The 14,826-nt window shown below is 41.4% G+C and overlaps 1 protein-coding gene across 2 annotated transcripts in view; it reads right to left on the bottom strand.

The window, feature by feature from the left end:
* The window catches only part of LOC311058910 (poly(ADP-ribose) glycohydrolase-like), a 122,602-nt gene that overhangs the window by 22,508 nt on the left and 85,268 nt on the right, over window positions 1-14,826 (bottom strand). The gene's annotated exons all lie outside the window — the stretch shown is intronic.

The raw sequence follows: 14,826 nt of genomic DNA, 5'->3' as shown, positions 1-14,826 counted from the left end.
GTTTGCATTTGGCATTCGACGCACACGGCAACAGGGCCTAAATCTATTTTAGAGCTTTGCCGTCTTAAATCACATTATGTGCCTTCTATCCTCCCCATGTGGGTACGCGCGGTATCAGCGTGTATTGGATTGTCATAAATAAAGGCCATTGATTAAATAAGTAATCCGCTTTGAGGCCTCGAAATGAAAAGCTTTCAGTCATAATTAGGAGGAACTGTGCGGCGCACGGGAAGGCTTACGGAATGTTTAGGGAAGGGAAAAACCACACTAGCTAAATGGACCGCGTTTATGTCACGCCTTTCTCCTAAAGCACTTTACATTGTATTTCACTTTCAGCCGTTCGCCCATAGATCCACACACCGACAGCGGAGGAAAACCGTGCGAGGCACCGACCGGCTTATCGGAAGCAGTTAGGGGGTTAAAGGGGAAGACCACTCATTTTCAACATTGAACTATGTCTTTCACATCACCGTGCGTATGTCACTGATCACATGACCTCAATCAATTATCCTTTTCTAGGCAACATAGAGGGGGGGGGACGTTTTTCTTATTTCCACACAACAGCTCTAAGGTGTATTAAAGACATAATTTAATGTTGAAAATGAGTGGTCTTCCCCTTTAAGTGTCTTGCTCAAGGACACATTGACACTTCAACACACACATATCAAGCTGCTAAGAAAACAGGAGATAGGCTCCTGACAAACTAGCGTCATACAGGAACCATTTTGTTCCCATGGCTACTTCACAAGCGTGTGAGCTTGCAGATCTGCTATTTTCAGAATTTGATGCAAGTATATAGGGTTTTAACCCATTAATACCGGGAACGCATCTGTGTCATTTTAAGATTTCCTTGGCTATTCAAAAACAGCAGATCTACAAACTCATAGCGCGGCATGAGCTTGTAGATCTGTTGTTTTTGAGAAAAATTGCGAACATTTGTGAAAATATTTGAATATATGTTTTTAAAGGGAACATTTTTGACTCAAATCTTTGCTTCTGGGGGGGCCCTATTACAAAATATTTTCAGATCAGGGTCCGCAGCCAAATACATATAATCTTGGGGGTCCTTGACATGAAAAAGTTTGAGAACCACTGATAAAGAAACATACGTTTTTCAAAAAACTGTTAGGATTTGATATTTGTAGAATGCCCAGAAGCAAAGATTTGAGTTACAAATATTTGCTTTAAAATATATTAAAAAATTGGACAAACTTTCACGATTTTTCAAAAATAGCAGATCTACAAGCTCGTAGCGCGGCACTTGTTGCCGCGCTACGAGCTTAGAATATCTGCTATATTTGAATAGCCAAAGACATCTAAAATGACACAGATTCTTTCCCGGTCTAAATGGGTTAAGTGGTTAATATATGTACTCCAAGCTTGGCTCTTTCAATACCTTCTTAGGTGCACAGGGTTACGGCTTGAGAGGTTTCCCTCATCAGTATCATCATTAGCACTCATTACAGGAAATGACGCCTGCTAAAGGCTGCAACATGCATTATGTATGGGCTGGCTTGTTATGCAAAACTTGAACGAACAGCGGGGCTTAACCTGCTGATTAGCATTGCCTTTGAGCGCATACAGTAGGCAGGTACTCGAGGAGAGATGGTGTATTGTGAGCTACGGGCACTTTACAACGGCTGTGCTTCAAAGCATCCTTTGAGCAATTCTCATTTCATTCTGCGAAGGAACTCGTTATCTGCAAGGAGAGGCAGGAAAACATCACAGTAGATGATTTGAGTCACGTTCAAGTTCAATGCAGAAGCCTCTAAAAGGCGGTAAAACGGTAAATGTTAAAAGATGATTTCGGGGGCATGGTGGCGCAGTCGGTAGTGCTGACTGTCACAGCTAGAAGGTTCTGGGTTCGATTCCCGCCGGGGACGCTGTGGGCGTGTTCTCTCCTCCGTGTCATCAGTGTTCATACCCTAGGTGGGGTTGGCGAAAGGGCCTACTCTGTGTGGAGTTTGCATGTTCTCCCCGTGTCCCCTAGGGTAGGTACCCTCACCAACAAACATGCAGTAATCCTGGTCTCTATACTGCCTCCCCCTGGTCATCTGGGGCGCCTGATGGAGGGGAAAGGAACTGGGTTGGAATAACGTGTTCCTTCCAACCGGGGAAACTCCTCCATGTCAGATGATAAGAAGCGGCTTGCTCACTCCTCACGCATTGAAGAAAGTATGAGCTCAGTTCGGGGCTCTCCCCAGGCTGGCAGAGGGAGAGTAGCGCCCAGGATTACAGCTTAGGCAATTTGCACTGGGTGAAAAAATGGGTTACAAAAATGGTGGGATAAAAGAAATAAAAAAAGGAAGATTTCTGTCTAATCTGCAGTATCGGCAATATGAAAACCATGATAACACACACAACTCAGGGTAATGGCGTATTAGTCTTCCACATAAAGAGATCACGACAGATCACTAGTACAGCTACAGACTAACAGTGTATGAGATCACTACAGATCACTAGTACAGCTAGTACGGTTTTCCCAATGGAACGCGAGTGTGGACTGCTGTACTATTATTATAAATGCTATTATCGTTATTGCTGTTATTACAGTTGTTACAATTGTTGTTGCTGTTGCTTGTATCTCTCTCTCTGTCTCTCTCTCTTTCCTCTCAGACACAGTCAAGGCAGGTGGCCGGCCACTAGAGTCTGGTTCTGCCAGACGTTTCTTCCAGTTAGCCCATTCAAACCGGGAACGCATCTGTGTAACCAACTAATCCATATTTTATACTTTGGCTATTCAAAAACAGCAGATGTACAAGCTCATAGCGCGGCACCGAGTGCCGTGCTATGAGCTTGTAGATCTGCTATTTTTTTTTTTAATTCTTGACCATTTGTGCAAATATTTGAGTATATATATATATACTAGAGTTTCGGGGGGCTACGCCCCCCTCAACCCCAGCCGCGCACGGGGCCCAGCGTGGCCGTGTGTATATTGGGGGCCCCAAATCGCCGGAGTGAAACTGTGGAAATGTTTTTTTGAAAAAGGAAAAAAAAAAAGGAAAAAAAGGAAAAGAAATAATATTTGTTATGTTTCAGGGGGTCCACAGGGGGTCCGCGGACCCCCTGATGGTCCACTGACCCCCTGTGGAGTGTTGGGACGCGCGGGGACACCCCTGGAACATTGCGGACCATTTCGGTGTTTTTTTTTTTTTCATGAAGGTGGTTGCTTGTTTCTGGCGCTGGCTGTGCAAACCTGGCAACCCAGCGCATGCTGCCGCACGTTACACCAGAAATGGTGCCTGGAGAAAATGGTGACCAAAAAAAAAGTAAAAAAGCCCCGCAGCGGCTGCCTGCTGTTGTGGTGATGAGGTCGTGCGCACGGTAAACGGTACGAAGCTGCCTCCCCTTCCGTTTTGTCCGACATTTGGTGAGTAGAATGAATTATGTTGCGCGGTGGAAAAGGTGTAGTGAGCAGTGAGATGTCCCCTACGCGAGGCGTAAATTCAGCGCGGCCGCCGTGGCGAGTCAGTTGGCGACATGTGGTCTGGCGGTGCGTTGTTTATTCGATAACAGAGCTGTGGGGTGTCGCCACCGACGGTGCGGAAGTCGGTCGCCATTTATATAGTTAGATATATATATTTTTAAAGGGAACATTTGTAACTCAAATCTTTGCTTCTGGGGGGGTCCCTGGAGAGATGGGGGTCGGCGGACAAATACATATAATTTTGTGGGTCTTTGACATGAAGAAAGTTTGAGCACCACTGATATTAAAGCAACATATATACATTTTTCAGAAAACTGTTTTTAGAAGACACATTTGTAGGAATCCCCAGAAGCAAAGATTTGAGTTACAAATGTTTGCTTTAAAAAAAAAAAATATGTATATATATTCAAAGATTTGCAAAAACTTTCACGATTTTTCAAAAATAGCAGATCTACAAGCTCATAGTGCCGCGCTATGAGCTGGTATATCTGCTATTTTTGAATAGCCAAAGAAATCTAAAATTGACACAGATTCTTTCCCGGTCTAAATGGGTTAAGGGGGAGTTTCTCTGCTGCCATCAGGTCTGTGCTCTATATGTAAAGTGTCTGGAGACAACTTGTTGTGATTCAGCACCATACTAAAATTGAATTGAATCGACTGTGGAATTACGCCGCTATATAAATCCTTGGCTGAGTCAGCGAAAGGCTGCTGCGCTTTTCTCAAGACCAAGTACAGCCGGCTGAATGGACCGCAATACTGGCAGTGACACCAGAGGTTCTCAAAGTGGGGATCCAGGGGGTCGCCACCAAAATAAGGAACACTTTAATCCCATTTTATACTTCGGCTATTCAAAAATATATTTTTTAAACATTTTGAAAAATCAACACAAACTTCTCTTTATGGGGGTGTCCCTTAGCCCAGTGTTTCTCAAACTTTTTCATGTCAAGGACCCCTAAATTGACACTTATTAGCCCGCGGACCCCCATTTCAAAAGATAAGCCAGGGACCCCCATAAGAGAAGATTTTTACGGCTCTAGCAGTGATTCTCAACCATTTTAATTTCAAGGACCCCCCAGTTTGACATGCATTAGGGCTACGGACCCCCATTTAATGGCATTTATAGCTCTGGGACCCCAATTCATATCGTAAAATCAATGTTAATTTAACTCTGAGAGTGTACAAATGGAACCAAATGGACCCGTTAGGGTCCATTTGGTTCCATTTGTACACTCTCAGAGTTACAGACCCATAAGGGTCCATTTGGTTCCTGTCCATCATTTATCTGGGGACCCCCTGGAACCCCCTCAAGTACCCCTGGGGGTCCCCGGACCCCACTTTGAGAACCAACGGTCACTCAGCCTGAATTTTCATTTCGTTTCACTCCATTATTCAGTCTGAAAGCCCTCTCAGTGCAGCCGTTTTCTGAGATGGGGGCGTGGCCAAAGTTGGAGTCTTTGGCGATTGGTTTACACTGGATTATCCCTATCCCGATTTGCCGGTTAGATTTTCAACCGAGAAAACCCCGCCTTCGACAGTGTCACCAGACTCTGAATGCGAGGCTAGCGATTCAGGGGGGCGGAGCCAGCCTAGGTGTCCCTGGCACAACATATGTTCAGATGGGTGCCAAATACATTATCAACTTGGGGGTCCTTGACTAGGCCTGCATGGTCGTCATAATTGTATCCATGTTGAAACATTTTCATGTACGTAGTAAATTAAAAAAAAAAAATCAAAAATCGTAGAAATAGCTGATCTACAAGCTCACAACGCGTCACACAATGTCAGTCATTTCTTTGTATATTTCAGTTATTTGTCATATCTAGCCCCATATGCGCAATTTTTGATTGCGAAGCCTAAACGGCAAACAGAAATTAAGTTTTTATCCACATGTTCCAATGTTCAAAGCCAAACACAACAATCAAATGGTCAATCACAATGATTTGAGTGATATTTGTAATCGTGACAGCCCTATCCTTGACATGAAAATGTTAAAGAGAACCAGCAGCGACATCCCAACGTCAGCAGCTCCGCCTCCCCCTTATCGGCTCCTCCAATCAGCAGAGTCCTTGCCCTCCGTCTGCTTCACCTTGATGCCATTTATGCTGGACATGCTGAGACATTGAGGACCGGGGCCCTGACGGCGTCCAGACACACAGGAGCATCAGATTATACGCGTCCTCTGATCCTCTCCCTGGCCCGCTCTGCCTGACGATCCCACGACACCACAACGGACACAAACCAGTGTAAACCGGTGTGACGTTTAGGTGCGGTAGAATAGTGATTCGATTTTGTTTTCTCTTTTTTTCAAGGAACCCCAGTTTGATTCGCATCAGGCCGCGTAGACCATACAATTGTTTTATTTAGGGATGTCCGATATTATCGGCCTCCCGATATTATCGGCCGATATTAGCATAAAAATTGATATCGGGAAAATATCGGTATCGGTTTTTGAAAAAAAAAAAAACGATTTTTTTTTTTTTTTTTTGGCTTTATAAATAAGTTACAGGAGTTCTTACTGTATATGGTGTGTGTGATATGAAATTTGAGCTTACCCTAATCACAATAATCCCCGCATATATCGGTATCGGTTGATATCGGTATCGGTAATTAAGAGTTGGACAATATCGGTATATCGGTTATCGGTAAAAAAGCCAATATCGGACAACCCTAGTTTTATTTTTTATAATCTCTGGGACCCCAGTCTACACTGTAAAATCCTCCGTGTTTGTTTTACCCTTTAAGAGTCTATTTGGACACCCTGGTGGTCCCCAGACCCGAACCCTTCGTGCTATAAGGCGTTAACCACTTAAACCCTATAGACTTAAAAGGATCCAAAATATTAATATCATATTAAAAATCAAAAACAACAAAAAAAAATATCCATGAATTCAAGTCTCCACGGGGTGACTAATCCATAGGAAAAAAAGTAATTTTGGGGGTGAACTATCTCTTTAAACCCTATAGACTTTGTTAACCGGGGTTCCCTCTCCCCCACACCCCCCCCCCCCCCCTCCCCTCTACAACCAAATCTCTACAACCAAAAACAGCTTGAAGACGGCCGGACACGGTTCGCCTCTTATGGCACGCCCAGAACAGGGACGCTAGGGTTCATACGGTTCGGAAAGACAAATCAGAGATACAGAAGGGGGGTGAGACGGAGAAAAAGAAATAGAGGGAGAGACGGTAACAAAGACAGAGAGAGAGAGAGAGAGAGAGAGAGAGAGAGAGAGAGAGAGAGAGAGAGAGAGAGGGAGAGAGACAGAGCAGACATTGGACTTGAAGGCAGTGAGCGGCTTGCTTTGCGTTTGCGTGCGAGGAATAACTCCTGCTATGTTTTAATAAATCTATGGCGTAACTGGTATCCATTCCATTAGGGGACCCCGTGGCCCTTAGTTGGGTTATAAATTCCTCTCTGTCCAAATGTAATAAAGTTAAGTGGAGAGGAGGAGGAGGAGAACGAGGGAAGGAGGGGTGGGAGGAGGACAGGAAGGAGGACGGTGACTAATGGCTGAAGGTGACTCTCTGAAAGGGACACGTGCGTCATGGGAGACGCCGTGGCACCATGGCGTCGCCATGTCGGGCGGAAACCTCGTATCTCTATATTTAGACTTTTTATGTATTTTTGGGAAATTAATGCCTTACTGTACGATACAAGAGTGTCGCACATAAGTGGTGAAAATAGCCGACCTACAAGCTCACAACGCGTCGCGTTGTGAGCTTGTAGGTCGGCTATTTTCACCATTTTGAAATGTTTTTACAATGACAACCGGTTACAACCGGTTTTGGACATACAAGTTTTTTTTCCGCAAGACGGCGACGATGTGAAATAACCTTCTCTTTACTGGTAGTGAAGGAGGAGACTCGCCCACTGGCGTCCAATGGAGGGAGGGGCACTGCAAAACCTCATATCTCCATGTTTCAACCTCATGTTGTCTTCGGAAATTAGAGATGAACGCCCGACGTTGTCGTACAAAGTGTGTTGCGCTACAGCAGCAAAAATAGCCGATATTCAAGCTCTATAAAAAGTTTTTTTTGAACATTTAACCAATGAAAATGATAAACACAAGCTTGCGAATGAATAATAACTACATTGTTTCTTTTTTTTTTTTTTTTTCATTTTCTGAAAAGTAACATACGACCAATGGCAATTTTTTTTGGGTCCTTTGGGTTTTGAACGACATGTTTTCCTGTATTATTTCGTGGTTGTATGATTAATAGTTGTACAGTATTTATGAATGATAGTTGTATACATCCACAACAGTTTAGTTAAGGCTTCACTGACCACCTCTCTCTCTCTCTCTCTCTCTGTCTGTCTATACTGTGCTCTAGCCTGCTGAAGCACTGGGTCATGGTAATAGATAGAGGAGGCTGTAGGAGTGGGCAACGGACCATTGCAAAAAGCCTTGCTTCACACACACATTTGGCTTGCCCACATGCAATCTGTCTCCAACGCTCTCGCTCTACGGCTTCAAATAATCCGGCACACACCGGAATCAATCAAGTGCCGAGAGTCCGCAGCAGTGGTGGAAAAAGTCCTCACATTTCTTACTTAAAGGAACACACTTACAGGAACTTGTGAGCCCCCCGGCCAGTTTTTAAGTTGCTTGATTCAGTATTTAGATATTTGATATTCATTTGATTAGACACGCCCCCTTCCTATACAAACCCATTATAACTTCAAACTCCATTTTTACATGTTAGATTGATCAAAAACACCCGTCCTTGGTTCTGGTGACTCATCCTGCCCTCCTTATACGTGATGGGCCGTGTTTTTTCAATTGTGTTTTTCATTTATTTTACTTTTTTATTGCATTAATTTTTTTTACATTTTCCCCCAAAAATAATAAAAATAAATGAAAAAAGTAATTGAAAAAACAGTCTCCTCACGTATTAGTCACAAGAACCAAGGACGGGTGTTTCGATGAATGTAACATCTACAAGCTGATTCGTGACTCTTCATCCAGTGGTGGAGTAAGTAACTAAGTGCATTTACGCAATGAAAACCTTAGTTACTAGTTACCAGTATTTAATACTTAATCTATTCAAAAACAGCCGATCTTTAAGCTCACAACTGGTCGCAATGCGAAACGTTGTGAGCTTTCAGATCTGCTATTTTGAAAGATGTTGACAGTTTTTGTTGAAATTGCATACTTTCACTTTTGGTACTTTTAAGTCTATTTTGGTAGCAATACTTTTGTACTTTCACTCAAGCATAATGTTGATACATTTTGAGCCTCTTCATCAGTCTGTACCTAAAAGCTGAAACAAGCTGATTGACACGCCGTGCGTTGTCAGCTTGCATGAATTATTTACTTTGATAGGCTTGTTAAGAGAGGAACGGGGCGATACATGGGCGATAGATCAGGGAGCCGCCGCAGAGAGGCTGATTAATGAATCTATTCAAAGTGAGAGCACTTCCACCAGAGACCCTGCCGCATGTCAGAGGAAATGACCGCAGAGATGAGGCCACCAAGAAGAGAGGGAATTAACCACTTAAACCCAAGCCCCCAGAACCCAGTGTATGCATTGAAGAGCATTGGACATGCTGGCCATTCATATGGAACTGCAGCTCAAAACGGCTGGGGCAACTGTACATGAACGAGCGAAAAGGGTTTCGACAAATGGGCTCGGATTTCCGGTGCCCTCTCTATTATTTTTAAATCTATGCTTAAACTCAATAATGGTTGGCCGGAGTCCCTCAGGGCTCTATGCTAGCGTCTTATCCGTTTTCCGTTATTGTGGGGAAAGAATTCGCTGGAAATAGCCGCTCGACAAGCTCACAACGCGTCGGCTATTTTCAGCGAACGCTTACCTCACAGCGCGGATGCTGGGGTTTAAGTGGTTAAGCGTTGAAAACAGACGAGCTGCAAGCTTGTAGAACGGCTGTTTTCGACACGCAACACCGCAGGTCTAATTCTTTCAGCGAGCAACAGCGTGGTGCGACGGAGCATAAATTAAGCTTTACACTACGGAGTACAGCTCATCGTGGCTATTTGGGAAGTTATGAGGGGAATAAAATGTAAGAAAAATCACACGCACATGAAAATGTAAAACTAGAAGAGTGCGCTCCTCGGAGCGCAGGTCTCTGCCAGGCCCGGGTTGCCTACCATAGCCAGTTGGAATGCAATGTGAAAACATGACTGCAGAGATAATGAGTACCGATATGTGTGAGGTTTGGACAAAATTGTTTTCGGAGTAGTAGCGAAAACTGTGTTGGGTGTGGCCTATGTGGGGAGTTAGCGTCATGAGCCAAGGGATTCAGGGGAAACATTAGCTTTTTGATTGTATGACTTACGGTTCGAGGACAAAAAAACGTGAATTGGCCTGTTATGTAGTGCCAATTTGAACAATCCCAGTACTGGGAGTGTGTGCATGCAAAGTTTCACGGCGATCGGTCTAACGGTGCCGGAGATAAGCTGCTCACGGATGGGCGGACCGACGGACGGACAGGAGCAAAAACATTATCTCCAGCCTTTGGCCGTCCGTCCAGGCCAGGTGGAGACAAACCTATTAACCACTCAAACCCGCTCACAAAGCTGGGCTTGTTGTTCGCCCATTACGACAAGCCCAGGAATATAGGGAACGGCTAGGGTTCATGTGGTTTAACTACAAATCAAGTGCTACACGTTCGTCTTTCAAATGATTTGGATGGATGAGGCCCACGACCGAGCTGAGAAAGTAGAGAGAGGGTGGGAGGCTGAGATGTGTTGGGGGGAGGGGAGGGGAGGGGGGGCAGCTATTGAAAGGGAGGGAGGGGAGGAGGAAAGGAGGGAGGATCACTTAAACAGGTTGACTCAAGCACAGTGAGTGTGAGGGTGAAGAATAGGCCAATTCTGCCCGAGAGAAATGAAGGATAACAGGGGCCGTCCCCGGTTAAATCAATGGCATGGATTTACCTTCAGAGTGGATAGAGGGGGGGTGGGGGGGGGGGGGGGGGGCACAGAGACACAGAGGAAGAAAGTAATTAATGGAGCCCAAAATACACGCGGGGCTCAATCATAGACTGTATTAAAAAATATATATATATGGATGTAGGCACCCCGTTGCCTTGAGGAGTCCCGTTTTTTGAGGCCTTCAGTTTACTGTGGCAATGAGGGACCGTATCGTTGCTGTCCGCCAAAAATCTTGTATCTCCATATTTCGTTGCTGTGCCCCCGATTATTCACCATTCGAACTATGTCCAAAATATGCCGTTTATTTCTGTATATGGTTGTGGGAATGTATGCATGTTTAAATCCACAGTGTGGTATTAATATTGAAAAATCTATAATAAACACCATAATACAATGACATCATTTCTATTCCTCTAAACAAGTGGTTCTCAACCAGTGGTCCTTGAGGGGGTTGCAGATGGTCCCCAGCTAAATGATGGAGAGTTGGTACCCGATAGACCCTTATAGACCCGTAAGGGTCCGTTTGGTTTCATGTTATGCTCTCAAGAGTTAGATTATTGAGAAAATATTCTGTTTTCTCTCCTATGGTACCAACATCAATACAGCATGGATGGACACAATCTTATCCAAAGTCTTGGGCAGTGGTGTAAAGTAGGCCTAACCAAGCACATGTACTCAAGTACTGTACTTAAGTACACTTTTGAGGATTTATTACTTTACTGGAGTATTTCCCATTTCCAATTACCAAAGCACTTTGAGCTTGTAGATCTGCTATTTTCAAAATATTTGTTAATACATTTTTAATTTGTGAAATGGGACATAATGCACAATGATAGAAGTAACTAGAAAGTACTGTTCCTGAAGAAACAGTGTGGGATCGCTAAGAATGTTGCTGGTATTGAGTATTGATAGTGTTAGTAGTGTTATAGGTTTGAAAGGTGTGAAAGGTTTGAAGGGTTTGAAAGGTTTGAAAGGTTTGAAAGGTTTGAAAGGTTCTAAAGGTTCTAAAGGTTTGAATGGTTTGAAAGGTTCTAAAGGTTCTAAAGGTTCTAAAAGTTCTAAAAGTTCTAATGGTTTGAAAGGTTCTAAAGGTTTGAAAGGTGTGAAAGGTTTGACAAGGTGTTAAAGTATTAGTGTTAAAAGTTTGTATAGTGTTGGCAGTGTTGAATAGTGTAAAAAAAAAAATAGGAAAAAAAAAATAAGAAAAAAAAGAAAAAGAAAATCTGAAAAAAAAAAGTTAAGAAAAAAAAGAATTTGGAAAGAAAAAATCTGAAAAAAAAAGTTCAAAAAAAAAAAAAAAAAAATTGGAAAAAAAAAATTTGGAAAAAAAAAAAAATTTGGAGAAAAAAAAATCTGAAAAAAAAAAGTTCGGAAAAAAAAAATCTGATTTTTTTTTTTTTTTTTTTTTTTTTTTTTTTAATCTGAAAAAAAAACGTTTTGGAAAAAAAACAACAACAGCGGCCGTGTGGCCGATGAGAGGAGAAGAGATGAGAGTTAACATGGGTGTGAAAGGGGGACTGAGGATGATGATGAATTTCCCCATTGAAATGAATGGGGATTTTTTAGAAGTAAAAAGTGAAATATCTCTAAAAGTACAAATTATTTCAAAAATTCAAATGGTAGCCAATATGTCCTAAGTAGGCTGAACGTTATAGAGTTGGAACGGAGTTTCTAGCTAAAAGTATGAATTTCCCCATTGAAATGAATGGGCTTTTTTTAGAAGTAAAAAGTGCAATATCTCTAAAAGTACAAATTATTTCAAAAATTTGAATGTTAGCCCACATGTCCTGAGTAGGCCGAACGTTGAAGAGTTGGAACGGAGTTTGTAGCTAAAAGTATGAAGGACTAGTTAGGTGCCAAAAAACGGGCGGAATAAATATTGACAACTAGAAAGTACTGTTCCTGAAGAAACAGTGTGGGATCGCTAAGAATGTTGCAGGTATTGATAGTGTTAGTAGTATTATAGGTTTGAAAGGTTTGAAGGGTTTGAAGAGTTTGAAGGGTTTGAAAAGTTTGAAAGGTTTGAAAAGTTTGAAAGGTTTGAAAGGTTTGAAAGGTTTGAAAGGTTCTAAAGGTTTGAAAGGTTTGAAAGGTTTGAAAGGTTTGAAAGGTTCTAAAGGTTCTAAAGGTTTGAAAAGTTCTAAAGGTTCTAAAGGTTCTAAAGGTTCTAAAAGTTCTAAAGGTTTGAAAGGTTCTAAAGGTTTGAAAGGTTTGAAAGGTTTGAAAGGTTCTAAAGGTTCTAAAGGTTTGAAAGGTTTGAAAGGTTCTAAAGGTTCTAAAAGTTCTAAAGGTTTGAAAGGTTTGAATTTGGAAAGAAAAAAAATGTTGTGAAAAAAAAAGTTCGGAAAAAAAATCTGAAAAAAAAAAGTTCGGAAAAAAAAAATCTAAAAATAAAAAAAATGTGGATTTTTTTTTTTTTTTTTTTTTTTTTTTTTATTATTTTTGGAAAAAAAAAATTGAAAAAAAAAAAAAAATTGGAAAAAAAAAATTTTGGGGAAAAAAAATGTTTTTGGAAAGAAAAAAAAAAAGTTCGGAATTTTTTTTTTTGAAAAAAAGAAAAATCTGAAAAAAAAAAGTTTTGGAAAAAACTTTTTTCCCATTTGAATTATTTCAAAAATTCAAATGGTAGCCAATATGTCCTAAGTAGGCTGAACGTTATAACGGAGGAACAGAGTTTCTAGCTAAAAGTATGAATTTCCCCATTGAAATGAATGGGGATTTTTTAGAAGTAAAAAGTGAAATATCTCTAAAAGTACAAATTATTTAAAAAATTTGAATAATAGCCGACATGTCCTGAGTAGGCCGAACGTTGAAGAGTTGGAACGGAGTTTGTAGCTAAAAGTATGAAGGACTAGTTAGGTGCCAAAAAAACACCGTCCACAATAACAGTAGTGTGATCGCTTTAGCGATCCCACAATAACAGTAGTGTGATCGCATTAGCGATCCCACAACTAGAAAGTACTGTTCCTGAAGAAACAGTGTGGGATCGCTAAGAATGTTGCAGGTATTGAGTATTGATAGTGTTAGTAGTGTTATAGGTTTGAAAAGTTTGAAGGTTTGAAAGGTTTGAAAGGTTTGAAAGGTTCTAAAGGTTCTAAAGGTTCTAAAGGTTTGAATGGTTCTAAAGGTTCTAAAGGTTCTAAAAGTTCTAAAAGTTCTAAAAGTTCTAAAGGTTTGAAAGGTTCTAAAGGTTTGTCGGTGTTGAATAGTGTAAAATGTAGTTTTCTAGGGTAAAACTGTGGTTGCTAGGGTCTGATAGCCGGTTGCTAGGTTCTAATAGGTGGTTGCTAGGGTCTAATTGGTGGTTGCTAGGGTAAAACAGGTGGTTGCTATGGTAAAACAGGTGGTTGCTAGGGTCTAATATGCGGTTGCTGGGGTCCAATAGGGGGTTGCTAAGGTCTAATATGCAGTCTATATGGTCTAATATGCGGTTACTATGGTAAAACAGGTGGTTGCTAGGGTAAAACGGTGGTTGCTTGGGTCTAATCGGTGGTTGCTAGGGTATGATAGGTGGTTGCTATGGTCTAATATGGTGTTGCTAGGGTCTAATAAGCAGTTGCTAGGCTCCACTGTAGCTAAATAGGATTTCCCCATTGAAATTAATGGGATTTTTTTAGCAGTAAAAAGTGAAATATCTCTAAAAGTACAAATTATTTCAAAAAATTAAAATGGTAGCCAATATGTCCTAAGTAGGCTGAACGTTATAGAGTTGGAACAGAGTTTCTAGCTAAAAGTATGAATTTCCCCATTGAAATGAATGGGATTTTTTTAGCAGTAAAAAGTGAAATATCTCTAAAAGTACAAATTATTTCAAAAATTCGAATGTAAGCTGACATGTCCTGAGTAGGCCGAACGTTGAAGAGTTGGAACGGAGTTTGTAGCTAAAAGTATGAAGGACTAGTTAGGGGCCAAAAAAGGGCGGAATAATAATAAATAGTGGCAATAACATTAGTGTGATCGCTTTAGCGATCCCACAAATATTTTGATGCCAATACTTTTGTACTTTTACTCAAGTAAATTTCAGTAAGAGTATTTCTACACTGCAGTATTGATACTTTTACTTAGGTAAAAAATATGAGTAGGCTACTCCACCACTGGTCTTGGGTCTGAGAGTCTAAATCTCATCAAATGGTGGTCCGTGGCTCAAATGCCGAACAAATATTGGACCTTGATATGAAAAGGGTTGAAAACCACTGCTCTAAATAAAACAATAACGACATTTCGGGCCGTTTCGTCTGTAGTAAAAAATAAAATAAAAAATACACTGTCACTACGAAGACGGTTTTAAGATGTTGAAAGGCTACTTTCCTTAGTGGGAACACTCTGAGCCCCCATCTCACGTCTAAAATACACTTTTTGGACCGAAAAGAAAATATTTCACCGGATGTAAAAACATATATATTGTTACCCCACTGCTACAGATCCAGTCAATGGAACTTTTCTATTGACATGTTTTCCTTCCGGTGAAATATTTTCTCACCATTTTCTTACAATTAATAAAACCAA

This window comes from Gymnoscopelus microlampas (genome assembly GCF_963454915.1).
Source record: "Gymnoscopelus microlampas genome assembly, chromosome: 13".
Lineage (NCBI taxonomy): Eukaryota > Metazoa > Chordata > Actinopteri > Myctophiformes > Myctophidae > Gymnoscopelus > Gymnoscopelus microlampas.
This window is presented reverse-complemented; position numbering and strand designations above follow the sequence as displayed.